At 40.0% G+C, this 15,260-nt stretch overlaps 1 long non-coding RNA gene across 1 annotated transcript in view; it reads left to right on the forward strand.

Moving 5' to 3' along the window:
* Positions 1-15,260, forward strand: part of LOC147754289 (uncharacterized) — a 119,243-nt gene that overhangs the window by 35,812 nt on the left and 68,171 nt on the right. The window contains exon 5 of the long non-coding RNA XR_015316795.1: positions 12,060-12,150. This is a non-coding gene — a long non-coding RNA (uncharacterized LOC147754289). The remainder of the gene's footprint in view (positions 1-12,059; positions 12,151-15,260) is intronic.

The following is a 15,260-nucleotide window of genomic DNA, read 5'->3' on the forward strand; positions in this document are numbered from 1 at the left end:
GATATGGGTCATTTCTCACTCAATCTATCGTGTAGTTTTGGTAGCGGTGGATGTTTTGTTTTTCCCATGATAGTCCTAGTGGTAGCAGTAGTAGTGGATGAAACCTCTGACCCAGAAAATCTGTTTCTGCCATGTGACAAAGTCTATTATTCTTCCTTTGCCCCCGCCATTATGTTGCTGTCTATAACTGTCACCTTTGAAGCGAAGCGGAGGCGAAGTACTATACTGTGGTACCCGACAAAGGATTGTGTAACATCGGTAGCGCGACATAACGACATAGCTGCGTCAATCCCCTGCTGCTAACGTTAACGCTCGAGAAGACGCTTCTACCCTGCCCGCCCGCTCGGCAGCTTCTACCACGGCTAAGCGGTTCTTCGTTCACTTCATCTTAACATCATCTTCGTCCCTGACGCGCGCTCTTGCAAAATTCTCTCTGAGTTCCCGCTTTCCAATGCGTCGTGTGGTTGACCTCACCTCGCCTTATAGCAGCTCTCGTATATGCTATGCTGTTTATCCATGTGAAAATAGCTAAAGCGCCCCCTAACTCAACGAAACAAAGGATCTGGGACGCTGTGTCTCTCCATAACGTATATGACGGATAAAGGTCACGGATGTGGAAGAAAAGTCGCATATTGGTAGCTACATGCGGACCATTTTTAACGATATCCTTCCAAACGAAAGTTAAAGAGCCTTCAGTTATTTACAAAATGCAGATGATTTCCTTGCATAAAGCAGTTCATTAGATTGGAAAAATCATAAAGAAACTGTTCTGAACACAGTACTTCCATAGCGATTTTCACAAACAAAAACACACAATTTTGAATCGTTTTTAAAAACGTCTGTTACAATATCTTATAGTCAAATACTTAGACATCTGGTCATTTAAAAAGTTCGTTAGTACATGTACTATAGACACATATGTTATGGCACCTGATAAGGCACCTTCTCTTTTCGCAAACAGCTCTAATCCGTTGTAGCGTAATATTAACACAAACTGTGAATATCTGTGCTTCGATTACACCCAGATGAATGAGTTATGTTGTTGTTCTATTTGTTTTTCTGCGATTTGTCGAAACAAAACAAAGACAGCGGGTTTATTCCAGTTTCACAGTCAAAATAGGTCATTAAGAAATATACGTTATTTACTTAATATTTATTACATTTATAGTCATTGTCCGCAAACAACATATTTCCAGTATGTTGTTATCAGTAAGACCATGTAAGATGTCATCAGAGGCAGATCATTGTTTGTTACATACAATTTACTATATCTGTTTATACGTATCGTAAGTATCCAAGTTGACTAAAGACATTTAGTCTTCCTAAAAAACCATAGTTTCTTTCCCTATGCCCTATTCTATACTACTAGGACCTACAAGGAAGGACTATAAACAGGCATCCTGTATACAATCGTTTTTGCTGAGCCTGCTTTTGCGAAAATGGTGTTTATTGACTTTGAGTAAAGCGGGTGTGCACCGGCAGAATGGCTATAAACCGGTGTTCATTGATTAAGCGACCAGGATTCCAAGTAACTAAAGTATGTATACTCAGCCATTGCAAATCATACAGATAATATTCGTAATGAAGATAAACGCTCTTATTGCATTAACTAGGCACGCCTCAAATATATGTCAGACAAGGATCAAATCTGAACATTTCCGAAAAGCCCGACAGGATCAGACAGGGTGATACCGTACTGCGACTCTTACGTAACAAAGCATATCGACTAATCGATAACATATGCCATAATGCTACAAGAATGCCGACATTGCCTCTTACGATATGTAAAAATGGACAAACAGACTTAGTCAGAGATTAGTGTCTTACGACAAATGGAAAACATTCAGATTTCGTCGCATTACCCCGCAAAGGTAAACGGACGTGGATAACAGACATGTCATCTCGTATATGTGAGTCCTATTTACGTTTACGCATTTGATGAAGGGGATGGGCTCCTTATCAAAATTTCTGTATAAAACAAGACTGAATCACGCAACAAACCATATCCTTCATTTGGTTGGCTGTCATGAGAGATGGTGTTGAGGGATTACCTCAGCTAAATCTACATGACTTTTTTTAATTACTAATATCAATAATCTAAGGACACGTTTAATAACTAATGTATAGCAAAAAAGTATAATCAATCGAGCCAATCACCTATTAGAATTTTACAAGTTTGATTGCTAAAACACACACAATCGACATATTAATCACTTGAATTCGCTCGTAATGATTAGGAGAAAAATACTAGATAAGTCACGTCGTCACAATAGCTCTTATGCGAACAGGTCAAAGGAGTAAGTGTGCAGTGTGGATCTTCAGCCCGTCATAAAAACGATTATGAAGACCACCTGCAATCGTTGGACAATTGTTGCGCTCACACGAATAACTGAAGGCACGCTGTGTGACTCGTTACTGTCATCATTCTATTCATGAAATCAACTTACGATAGTCGTATCACGGTAAGTCTGCCGATTCTAATTGCTTTATATGGGCCTTGCGTAATAACGCTTTCCGACCAGCAGCGCTGAAATAACGGTATAAATAACAAACTTTAGGGGATTATCTGAATAAATAATCTAATATTATTTATAGGCGTTATACATCTATGCTCAAGCGCGATCCCCATTGAAAAAGTTTAATAACGAAGATCAATGAAGAAAGATTGTTTGTTCTTTATGCGTAGCTGGACAAAAAGGTTGCCGTCCGTTTTGCAGGTGCAACGTATGCAGTGAAAATAATCTAACATAGGTCCAATCGATCCTTGTTCTTAAACATGCCATACTAGCGCAATCTGTATTGCAGATCTCATCTATGAAGTGTGCTACTACACTATAGCCCTATTCCCTGATTGACCTAATGTACCAATTCGACCTACTTTTGTCCTAGTCAGTTCGTCATTAATAGCAAGTTGTCTGTTTCCGTTGTTGTGACGGCTGGGTGAGTTGAATTTACAGTAATAGACGCCGTATTGAGTGAAATGCCATATAATCAATTGAATACTTCTGCCAGTCTGTTCCTTATGAATAAGCGATATTGTGCACACGCTATCCCCTGCGTGTCTTCACAACGAAGCACGATGCTGGGCTCCCACGTACAGACCCGGAACCCACAAATTAGTTGCGGTATTCGTTATACGTTCACAAAATGAATTTAACTAATTAATGCTAGATTGAGAAACCTTCAAGTTCCTGACGAGCAGACCGGGTCTGGCCATTTCGCTATGCAAGGCATACACAGACCGCAGTCGGTGCCATCTATATCTTCAAGTTGCGCAGGCCTAGCCGCATTCAGAGCACACTTCCGGATATGAAGTTTCGAAAGCAAAGCATGACAACTCACTATTTTATCGCTGGCGCAGACTGAGCGACTGACAGACGTTGTGAATTAGTTGTGGAATAGCAAAGTTATAGTAAATAGATTCTAACTTTTAAAAGCTATCGGGCTTATGAAATTCAAGAACTACCGTGAAGAAATACGAAAATCTGCTTTAACAACTGTGAGTCTCTTGTGCTCGTTTCCGTGCTTCTAACGAAGAAAGAAGCCTTAATTTAATAAAAGAAAATGTCTCAAGGATAAACATCGCCTGATTTTAGCGACGCCCCGCCATAACGCTGCCTGTAGGCCTAATTCGCTTGTATTGATTCCATCTCACGTTCTTTCCGTGTGTCATTTTTGCCGTTAGATAGTCCCAGCCCTGGTATCGTCAAAATTTAATTACGTGTTGCGCAAAAGAAAGCCAACTTCGAGAATTACTTTCTTTAGACGAGGATAAAAAGGCAGTCAGGATTGTGTGCATAGGCTAAGCCTTACGGTGGCCTGACCAAGTGGTATTGTTAAAAGTCCTTTATTATTCATAGACTGAAGTTACCAGGTTTATTGTTAACTATTACCTATTTTATTACCACTTTATTTACGGGGGAATAAATTGATACAAAACATTCTAGTCGTTGCTTTTATGAATCTATTCATCTTACGAGTGAATATCTCTATAAGTAGTAGCATGTACAGCTCTCTGAGAAGTCATCTACGTCGTATCTTATGAAGATTCATAAACAAGCTTGTTTTATTTTTCTCTCTTCACGGATAGTTGGATATCACTTGCATAAGTTAAGCCTCTTGCTGTACCATGCAATAGGAACTTAAAACAGGAAGTTGAAAGCTTCCTTGTTTCAATATGAATCACCACAGAGGGTGCCGATAACGGGGCACTGGCAAAGCAGTGAACTTTTTCTACTCGTGCAAGACAAATAAGGAAGAGAGCTAAATATTAACATGTACATTGAAAGCAGCTTTCTATATCATTTATTATTGCCGAACACCGGATGATACGTCTCTAACTAATAGAAATATTTTGCACTCGGTATCTGCAGCGGGACCGTTAGCTCTCAACCATAGTTAAACACAAAGTGAATTTTCTCCATGCAGAGTCAATCAAGCCCCGCCTATGGAATAGTGCCATTCGCAATAGGACAGTGATCGTATCTTACTATGATCATATCCGTGTTGATACTTCGTATCTAAGGGATCTATCTACTCAGATAGATCCCTTAGATACTATCTATGATAGATCTCTATGATATCTATCATAGATATCTATGATAGATCTACTCAGATAGCATGAGTTCATCTATACTCGCGGCATCTTTTTCGCGACTGATGCCAAACTCGTCGTTCGTTATGTAAAAGTCGCGTGATTCAGTCCCATTGGCAATAATAAATACATTTGACATACACCTGCAATATTTCACAGCGTCGTTGCACAATTCTCCCATTGGCTCCTTCTGGCCGGCCAATCTATGAAGACCATTTGAATGGGTTTTGTCCTTTCTGCCTGCACTTTGCCCCCTATCCTTTTGCAAATATCCTTTTTCATTGAACTGCTGTGACGAGACAATTGTTTGTTATTGCAACAACCGCCACAGTAGCAGTAGCGAGCGATTTGTCGTGTGATCGAAGACGGCTATTGCATTGCTTACGGTGAAATTGGGAACGAGTTGAGAGGCGTTGTCGAAACGCTTCGAGACCGTTCTCTAGCCGCGTATCGTATAAAACAGTGTTGTCTTGACATATTCTCGAAATAGCGATAAAAAAGAAAACGACCCAAACGATATCTGCGGGAAAGAAATGGCAAAACACTCAACGCTGTCGTCCGTTCAATTTTTTACATCTTTAACAGAGGAACAGAGCGACTAGGAGGCACGGAACAGCAGCGGCTAACCTTTAATCAAGAGGAGACATCAATGCTCTCTGACGCCTACAATGAATCGACGATGCACAAAATCAATTTTTAATAATGAAAGTAATTCGATGATAACATTATGTGAAGGTAACTTCGTGTGACGATGCGGCAGATACGAGAACAGAATGAAGTCAGAATGGTATTGCTGTTAGGGGTACATAAACTATTGTGGAAGCTGTTCGCGTTTCGTATCCATGTTTTTTCGTGCTTCTCGATTTTGTGAGTCTCTTCCAATCCATGTTTCAGCTACTAATAATGTATTTAAAATCTATAGACTTTACCATTAGAAAATACTTAGTCTTATACAATATATTGCCCGATAGAGCAAGCTCCCTAAACAGTGTAGTTCCACTAAGATTTTTTACTACTTTATTAATTAATTTGAGTAACTATATAAAAGGACCCTAGTCTGCAATTCCGACGGTACATGTCGAACCCGATATCTCCTGACACTGATATGAACCTTCAATGAATAATAACACCTTTAATAAAGGATTTCGCTTCTTTATTACCTTGTATGCGGATTTGAAAAGGGCCTTCTATACGATGGATACCAGCCGCTGCTTATGGTTTCTAATTTCCATGTTTCTTTCCAATGCCAATTTCTAAATGTTATTTCACTGCCTTAGGCCGTTCAATATTTTTTTTCGGTTTATTATTTACCAATGACTCTGCCGGCATCGTTAGAACTCCACATGCCGTCGAGTAACGCTATTCATTTTTAATTGTAAAACTTAAAAAGTACCGCCTGAAAAATGCACAGAACTTTCAGATAGGAACAACGACGTGGCTTAGTCGGTTCTTTATGTTTTTTTTTACAAATTATATTGTAATTTTTATAGGAACCTATGGAAATGAAGTCTTGGAATCTACATTTTCTCATAAGTAATAATATGGCAGGCTGATCGTTCAATTACCTTCTTACTTCTTTTCGATGACTGAAGAAAATAATTTTCAATCGAAATGGTTAACTTACAGCAACCTGGAATCGAATTCAATAAATGACTGGATCAAAGTAGTTGAAGATGCCTTAATGGTTTCGACAAGAAAGGCATGTTTTCTTTTCAACGCTTGTCAGCCAGGACAGCCTTGAAAATTTCTACTCAACATTGGAACATCAATGTGCCTTCCGCATAGATTGGTAAATTTGCTCCTGGTGCAAAATTTACCAGTATATAAGTTTTTATACATCGATTTAAAAAGACGGTGGTAGCTTCCCCATAAACCTACATATTGTTTACATTATGGCTCAATAGGCAGCTTCTAGAAATCCAGAACTTGTTTAGCAGGAAAAACTTCACTAATCTGAAGATGATTCATCGATTTACTTCTAGAGTCCCTGTATCGTCGTTCGATATGGAAAGGTCTTCTAATCACTCTGAGAAGTGATCTCTACACATAAATCACTGTGTAAAGAGATATAAGTTGATCTTAATAATTGTAATAGTAATCTGATGTGCTATCTAAAATTGTGTTAAAGCTATCTCATTGACTACTAGAAAACAACTATAGAACGAACATCTGATCTCAGATCTCTGATGAACGAAAGTTATTTTAAACGGTTAGATTAAGCGGAGAAATTTTATCGACACAGATATCGAATAATCAGAAATAATACCCGAAACAATGATGAACGCCGCCGTCTTGACTTCGTCAGTCTTTTTGTATATTATCCGTATGTACACTGATAGAAATACTTTCAGGTACGCCTGATTGGAACAGCAGTAATATACCTGTCCAGCATAGATAACTTGCCAGATCCAGATAATCAAGCGGTAGGAATTTAACATCATAATGCAAAGGGGGTCGTTCAGTTTCGTTGCTTGTTACTCATTTATTAGTTGTCTTCATTCAAAGGAGGATGAATAAAACCCTGTATCCATGCATGTACAGGACACTGCTTACCTAATGGCTAGAAATAAATTGAGCACAATGTATCTGTTGCAAATTGAAGAAATTTTTTTTATACTATATGCGTACAAAAACATTTCATATGTATCGTAATAAATGATTTGTTGGGATGCCACAGGTCTATATTAAAAAAGCATACAGTTACTGTGAATTTATTTTCTACTAACCTATTTTTAATTTGTGGTTGACTAATTAAATATGCATTTTGCTATTTCAATTATACGTTTTATTTTGTATCAAACCTTGATAGTTTTCCTTTTTCAGATCTTCTATGGTTAAACCTAACGACAACTCGTGTTCGTCAATAGCACATTGGCCTGAGCAAAGAAAGCCGCGAGGCTATTTACGTGTAGAATCGTTTCGTGATATTGAAAACATAGCTAGACATTAGTAGTTTAACTACGAATTCCGGCTGTATTGAATTTTTTTTGTGTCCGTATCTTCCACTCAGATTTTCGTACATCTGCACAGTTTTTCCGTAATTGCAATCCACCTATTTCATCTACCTGCTCGTAGCTTTTTTTTTTTTACCTATGTATGTAATATGTTCTATTAGGCACCGAACGATACCGCCAGCTGTTTATTGTTCTCTACGAGAAGTAAGTTATTTCTGAAAAAAAAAAGTTCATTTTTATTACGTAGCTTGAACTTTTTTTAGACTATTACCATCCTTTTCGCCAAGAGCGCCACTCCGCTTTGTTCCGTGTTGAGGGTCGAACCGGACGCTATTTAACGTTCCTCAATACGATCACTTCGGGTGTGCATTTATATTCGTACTTTGCAAGTAGATCCTGTGTCGGCAGCGAAAACAATACTCCTGCCCGTTTGCCCTCCTACCTCTAGCTCTACAAGAAATTGGCAAAACAAAGAAATGCTATTGGGGGTAGCTACATCGTTGCGTCACGTTCGCTATTCCTATCGCCGCTCAAGCGCTAAGCCGTTGATTGGGTTAAGCGAGCAACTGCAAACGGCCTACGGCCAAGTTGTCGTTCGGGAACGATTATGAGAGCACCAGGAAGTAAACAGGTTTTCCTCAAAGGATTTTCGTGTCAGGCAGTGAAAACAGCTTACAGTACCAGTTGTGATAGATGCTGCATAAGCCGTCGAGGATTTTCACGCCTAACGGTTCACCAGTAAAAACGAAACCTAACCTAACCTAACCAGTAAAAACACTGCACGACCAATATATAGCATTGGAGACACCACGTGCGAATCTGCCGCGTGTTGCTAAAATCAGCCGAGAAATGACGACTTTTTTGGTGTCTATTCATTTTGTCGCAGGTTGGCAATAATTAAGGTTGAAAAATACGGCTAACGATGGAACGCGGTGTGGGGTAGGAAAGCCATTTTAACAAGGCTTCCAAACAAGTTATTTACCGGAAATCTGTGCCTTTATGATTTCATTTCATCTTAAATATATGCCTAGAGCGATAGATCTGTCCATTATGTGATACAATATGATGTATGACAATGGGGGCCAATCATCTGCAAAAAAACGCAGTTGTAAACAACATGCTCGGCTCGAGAAATTTCCGACGCAAAACCTATTCAGCAGATCTAGTCGTTTGCACATATAGAAACTATGCTCAGCCTTTTCGTCAAAATGAAAAAGAAATATGACGTATCGTATCCGCAGTCACTTTTGAGAAATATCAATTTTGCGGTCGGCAATCTAACGTGCCCGTTGCGATCAAAGAAGATTGTTGCATTATCATCAGGAACCATGTTAGCAAACCTTTTCCCACATGCTTTCATGAGCCGTGTCATGATTGTTCTAACAAACGTTCAGGTGGAAACCTAAACATTGATGCGTGTCACCTTTCGTTATAAACGAGGCTAACTCTATTTATATCAGGCAAATACACGACCCACTTTTTAGCCCTGAAACAGTGAAAAGTATATTCGGATTTTTGTTCGGTTTGAAAAAGATCCACATTCATCAGGTCAGCCATTAACAAACAACAGAACATCTCACGGTACGTATTGGCGTATGGGTAGTATCTGTATGCTTATAACAAATCACTTTTGACCCCAGCATCATATGCAGCTAAGTGTCGGCCTTAGTAATCAATCAGATAAGACTGTAAAAAGTGTCTGACTGCTTCAGCTGCCGAACACGTAACAATCAGATATCGAACATCAAGTTTTCTTAACCTCAGATTACCGCATATCGGACGATTGAAGATTTCCATTTTAACAGTTATTTCTATTGGTCTAAATTTCGTTTTAACGAAAACGTATGCTGATAGCTGATAGCTGTATGGCTGGGTTAGCGAAGTGACACAAAACGAACCTTTCGAAAATACATCTTCTTAACGTGTACTAAAGATCATAGACAAGAAGAGCTTAGTGATGTTGCCTACCTAATTTTGATTTGAAAATCTCTCTCTCTCTCATTGCCTGGTGATAGTCGACAGGCCGAAACGGAAAATTATTTTTGCCATGTTGTTGGGACCTACTGTCATACTGTGAAGAAAAAAACGTGTCTGTGTTGGCAGTTTGCTTTACGTTCTCACTCACAAGCGTCGACCTCATTTTCCTGCATTGCTAGTCTTTCTCAAAGGTCAATAACAGAATAACCCCAAGTGGTTTCAGTTAACTTTATAGATACACATGTAACTTTCCCACGAGAAATACGCTTCTTGCTACTCTATAAAGAAGTGGCTCAATACGAGCATGTGAGATAAGCTGAAGGCAGGAGTTTTGTGTCTGGATACATCGCACGCTCGAGTCATACTCTCTTCTACTCTCGAGTGTAGTTTGTGTCAATAAGTTAACTTATTATCTTGTAAGCAGATCCAACAACAGCGTACAGACCAAACCTGAGAACTCTTAAGTTTAATTCGCTTGTGGCAGCCCTGAACGGAGAACAACTGTGCGCTGACTCTCCAATTGTTGGCGTGCGTTGGCAACAACAACTGACCGGTCGTGCATTCTCCATGTATCGGCGCTCTTCCAACGAATAATTTTAGCCAGCCAAAAGACCATTTCTGTTCAGGAACGGGCCGAATTCAAATCCTACAGCCCTTTCAGACATCATCCTATTCGGTCGTCCGGCAGCATTCTGACAGCTGACGTTGGGTGTCATTGGCGATAAGAAACACAATATCACAGGCACCACGCCCAGGGCACATTTTGGATCAAGCCACCCAAAGCTACGTGACGTGACCACGCATGGCATCACATGCTAGCACTATGACAGCGGCAGCAGTGAGAACTGCTGCAGCATTGTGCCTCTGGCTGGGGGCGACCTTCGTGCCTCCACTCCCCTCACAAGCTATCGAGCCGAGATTCAGAGTAAACCCCAACATAAGTAATCCCGTTGCTAGACCGGCCGCAGAGCAGTCCTTCCAGCGACGTGGCGCTAAGAGCTGCCGGGCGGTAGTGGCCGAACCGCGCTTTCTCCAACTCGCGCTCAAACGGCCGGGACGAGAGCATAGTAGCAAATGTGCTACCGATAGATTCGATAATTCGGATAGGATACAAACGACCGGAAGGAACCCGCTTTAGGGTGAGCTAGGAGACAGCGGCAATGGTGCTCGCGTCAGTCGTTGTGGCCGCTGCATTGGACGATATCGCCGGAACAGCCGTTTGCCCGCAATAATAAATCAGCTATGCGTCAAGCGACATTGGCTACAAATACCGCTCTAATAACTGCGTAAGTTTCGTCAACTCTGCTACGAGTAACACTGGCATAGTGTTTCTTGTTGAGCTCTTCAAATAGTAGGTACAATATAAGCTCCTACGTGTACCGATTAGTCAGTTGAGGATCTCGGTATAGATTTATTTAGATATAATTTATCACAGTCTTATTCATTCAGACACAAGTTAAGTAACTATAATTAGGCTAACGACATTGATAAATGCAACGAACAGTACCGTGACTACAGAAGAATATAGGTACAGTATGAAAAAGAACTTCAAGCACGATTGTCCGGCACACGTCTTACTAGTTTTACATATATAACTGTCTATCTAGAGTGATTATGCGTTATGGATGTATGGGGAAGCATCGAGGAGCAGCATATGAACGCTGAAGTTAGAAAGAAGTTATTACAACGCGTTTGCACGTAAGTAGTGCATTCTGATACCAGATAGGTGCGTATCATTCATGTGCGTATGGATTCTCGCCTCAAATGTGGGTATACATCTTTGAAAGGATAGTTTCGTAGGAGTTCGACTATATAACGGGATAAAAATAAACCGCACTTCGGTTATCCTGTTAGTATGTCTTTACCGAAAATAGCGGGAATAATAGCGAATCTGTATATAGCGTCATTCATCAGCCACTGTCAACTTACTTCGCAACCTGATCGAGCTTCCAGTAAGTTCCAGCGATGGGCGAACTATTCTGAAGGGCACTGTTAGTCTGCGCGATGCCCTACGTAACTGACGTATGTATACAATGTGTGCCGAAGATCTTTGCGCAGTTGTCAGGAAAAAGCCAATGACTGCAATGAAGAGCGACTTAAACTGTTCCAAGGGGCGCATTAAATTATGTATATTCCAATGAACTCTCTAAGTAGTAAGCAGATATTCTGCTATGCTAATATGGAATCAATAAAGCGTACTTTAAAGAGCTAAGCAAGTGGTAGCATCCAGTAAAATGCATGGGAATTTCTACATTATTTTACTTCTGCAGATCTACACGTATACAAAGAAGCTCCTTAACCACAGCAACCCATCGGATAACGCTCCCGTAAAAAAGTGACCATGTCTCGTTGGGTGTCCATTCAGAGCTGTGGCGCTTTGAATAAATCCAGCCGATGCTTACTTACATATATACATTTTATAACTGATTGACTATCTAAAGCCCAGCTTGTTAGAATTGCGTCGATACAACGTAACCGGCAAACGTAACGGATTATACTTGAATAATTATTTATGTAACTCTTAAAAATTTTAGCTAATGGGTCTACGCGTGCTGACCCGAGCACTACTGGATAGGACTTACACAGATCTTCGCGGACTCACGTTGCTACACCGATCAATAACAGGTTAGTCCCGTTATTATTCGACCTATAGGTATTACTGGTAAAATTGTTTGAATAATGTCAAACTACAGTCATGCATCTTCTGTGTATATTTTATCTTTTGCAGTAACTGCGCTAATTATAATTGTTTAGAAAGTTCATAAACGTTTTTTGGATGGGGACCTGGAGAAAGACTAGAGTAGCTACGACGTACAACTGCTTCCGTTTCTCAAATCTGCATTACTATCGGATTTGTTTTGAGTAGTCGTTCCCTGTTGATGTCACATTTGATAAATGAACAAAATCTCTACCTTCGGTCAATAGCAAAGCATATCCGTCTGCCTGTACGGCAGTAGGTATACGACCGCAATACGCATGTATCCAATACGAGGGCTTCGCGAACAGAGGGAAGGGTGGCATACGTGCACCGAATTGGTCCACGGTCATAAGTGCCGGCAAACCGACGCAGGAAATCTGGGGCATTTAGCCTCAAATTATAACGGCATAATCCTAACAGCATAACAAATTCACTATATAATTGTGGGATCCGCGTTTCCGGTAGCCGTTCATGTGCGCGCTGGCGCTGCACTCGTGCCATTCTGCGTTGTGTTTTTAACCAAACCATTGGTTTTTTAAGGAAGCTGGAAAGGAAGATACCATCTGGCGTTCATACAGTCTGATGAGATGATTTATCGCGAGATGGAGATAATGCCGTTTGCAAGCAAACACGAAATTCTTGTTACGTTAAAAACACGCTATACGACTACTACCAACGACCGGTTTTTACTGTCTTCCTCCTGCCACAATAGAACCAATCAGGGAAGTAGAACAACATTTATGCATATTGACGTGTGCGCCGGTGGTATATATAGGAAAATGAGCAACGTCCAGCTAAATCTCGAATTGCTAACAATTCCCTTAGTCATCTGTCGTTCACCACAAATGTCATTCAATTCAATTGTTCCAATTGCAACGAACTTTAAGTTATACGTAACTAGAAATCTTAATCATCTGTTTTTATAACATTATTTTTCTCTTAAATTATCCCACAGTCCTTAAGTAACTCTAATCGTCTGTACGTTTAGCCATCAGTATAGGATGACAAATTTAAGCGGCCTGATTTAGCTCGTAATCAGTGATAAATAAATATAGTCTGGCCTTAATTATAAACGACTCGGTATATTTTTGCTCAGAAAGGGCGTATTATTCAGACCTATTATTATACTCCAAACGAGTCGATTATGTAGTTTGTTTGACTGAGCGTATCTTTTTTACATTCGAGTGCTTCCAAATGTCCCCGTGTTCGTATCTAATGCGTCCTTGGATCATCTATCAATTCTCTGTGATATATGTATCACAGAAAATTGAAAAAATACACAAAAAAATCATAGGTGATTTTTTTTTTGCTGGATTTCTGTTACGAGAACGATGCCTTGGCATCGGACACCAGCTGACATTCGCAGGCGTGTGCGCTGTAGGAGTCGTGGCAATCTCTACCACTGCCGATAAGTGCCGTGACCCGTCTTTCTTACGTGACTTGGTTTGTCAATGATCGCATACGATTGTACTACATTGCTTGCCATAAAGACCTACATTGCTAGCGATCGATTGTGTTCTATGTTTTTAAGTTTATGGTATATATCTATGTGCACATTTGTCTAACAAACGTGTAAGAATAATGATGGGAAGTCCTTATTTAAGCTACAGGGCAAATGGACGGATTTTTAAAAGTAAGAGGATTCAATTTGTCGTTAAAGAGAAAAAAAAAAAGGCACTTTCACTTGTTTACTAAGAATTGTAAGAAAGTTATTTTATTTGACGTCTTCTAATGACATTGTGGCTCGTCTAGTGCCAGCGTGAATGAATTTGCTTACCGTACTTCACGACGCCACATGCGGTTTCGCAGATTTAAGCAAGTTACGCTAACCTAGATATTGCCCAGTTTCGTTCTGCTGCTTAGCCTTTCTTCTACTTTGGTCGCGTCTAGTCGAGAGAGATAGAGAGAGAGAGCGAGAGGTTGGCATCGAACCTATCACAGGCTAATGTCTTCTCCATTTTTCCATTGATAGTTACACCATTAAGCTAGAATACTTCGCTGTTAGCTCTCTACGTAAGCTGTTCGTTAAGCCCAAGCTGTGATAATCATCGAACAGGTTATTTCTCGCCAATCAGACTGAAGGGATATACAACTTCAGGCTTTCCGGCCGTCGAAAACCCCGTAAGCGATCGACAACCAGTCAAGGCTAAGGAAGAAGAAAATACCATAGCCTTCCGGTCCGATGCAAGCGATTTTCTCTGTTCCGTATTCGAAGGCGAAAGATATCGAGCTTTGAACGGCTGCAATTGAAGCACGTTAGAGAAAAAAAAGCGGACGAAAATGGCAGAGAGATGAAGAAGTAACAACGTCTACGAACGTACAAAAGAGCAGTACTAGCATTTGCCGTCTAGATTCGTGTCCTAGACTATCGTTTATGCTGTGTAAGAGAAATTGAATCTGACTCTTATTAAATACACAGGTCATACGATGAAGCAGGTTGATGCAAACATAATACATGTACGTATAAAGTACGTATTACGAACGTCTTTTTGCTGACGAACTTTTTGGATGTTTGGTTTTTATGTTTGTCTACAATGTATGAGTACGAACTATGAGGAAGTCTACACGATTAGATATCCTTAAGTGACCTGAGTCACTCCAAAAATTTAAAAATATTTTAAAAATCCACCACCTGTTAGCTTCTGCGACTAAATCTGTAAAGGGATTTATTCAAAAACTTGAAAAAACTAGGCGTTAATACTAATAATTTCTGATTGTATTTATTGAATTATTAGGTTCCAGATGTCCTCAGGGTTTTTCATTCATACTACAAAAAATGACTGTATAATAGGCCCTTCTTCCGAGGGACTCTTTGTGTTCAGACGCGATTGCACAATGTGTAAGAATTGACAACATCGTCATTGGCTGTTAGTTAAACATTTGTTAATAATAAATTATCAATTAAACTCACAGCAGCGGCGATTATAACACAGACGCCTGGGTGATAAACGATGATGAGGATTTCTTTGTAAATCACTGTTTCGTGAAGTGAATTAGCAGAATGTGATGATATTAAAACTGTTCTTCTATCGCACCT

The sequence above is a fragment of the Varroa destructor genome, unplaced genomic scaffold (assembly GCF_002443255.2).
Source record: "Varroa destructor unplaced genomic scaffold, Vdes_3.0 BEIS01000007.1, whole genome shotgun sequence".
NCBI lineage: Eukaryota > Metazoa > Arthropoda > Arachnida > Mesostigmata > Varroidae > Varroa > Varroa destructor.